The 299-nt window shown below is 29.1% G+C and overlaps 1 protein-coding gene across 1 annotated transcript in view; it reads left to right on the top strand.

Moving 5' to 3' along the window:
• The window catches only part of LOC118323885 (immunoglobulin-like and fibronectin type III domain-containing protein 1), a 20,096-nt gene that overhangs the window by 10,670 nt on the left and 9,127 nt on the right, over nt 1-299 (top strand). The window lies entirely within an intron of this gene.

Below are 299 nucleotides of genomic sequence, written 5' to 3' on the forward strand. Positions count from 1 at the left end.
GTTGTTATTATAACAAAGAAAAAAGATTCTATTTTGTGCACCTAGGACTTATATTTCCTTTTCTGCTGTTGTATTGAAAGAGGTATCAAGTATCTTTTTTATACCAATACTGTATCAAGGTTTAAAATTCTTGTTTTATGATAACCTTAAACTCTTATTGTAAACATAATTTCTGCGCACTCTGAGACTGTTGTGATGGTATAATTGTTAAACAAATTTTAATCACTGTGTGTGTAAAGTTCAGAGTTAAATATTTTGATTTTTAAAAAGGTGAAAGTACAGGTCCTAAAGACCACAGC

The sequence above is a fragment of the Morone saxatilis genome, unplaced genomic scaffold (genome assembly GCF_004916995.1).
Source record: "Morone saxatilis isolate NCDOM2014 unplaced genomic scaffold, NCSU_SB_2.0 Contig15, whole genome shotgun sequence".
In the NCBI taxonomy this organism is placed as follows: domain Eukaryota; kingdom Metazoa; phylum Chordata; class Actinopteri; family Moronidae; genus Morone; species Morone saxatilis.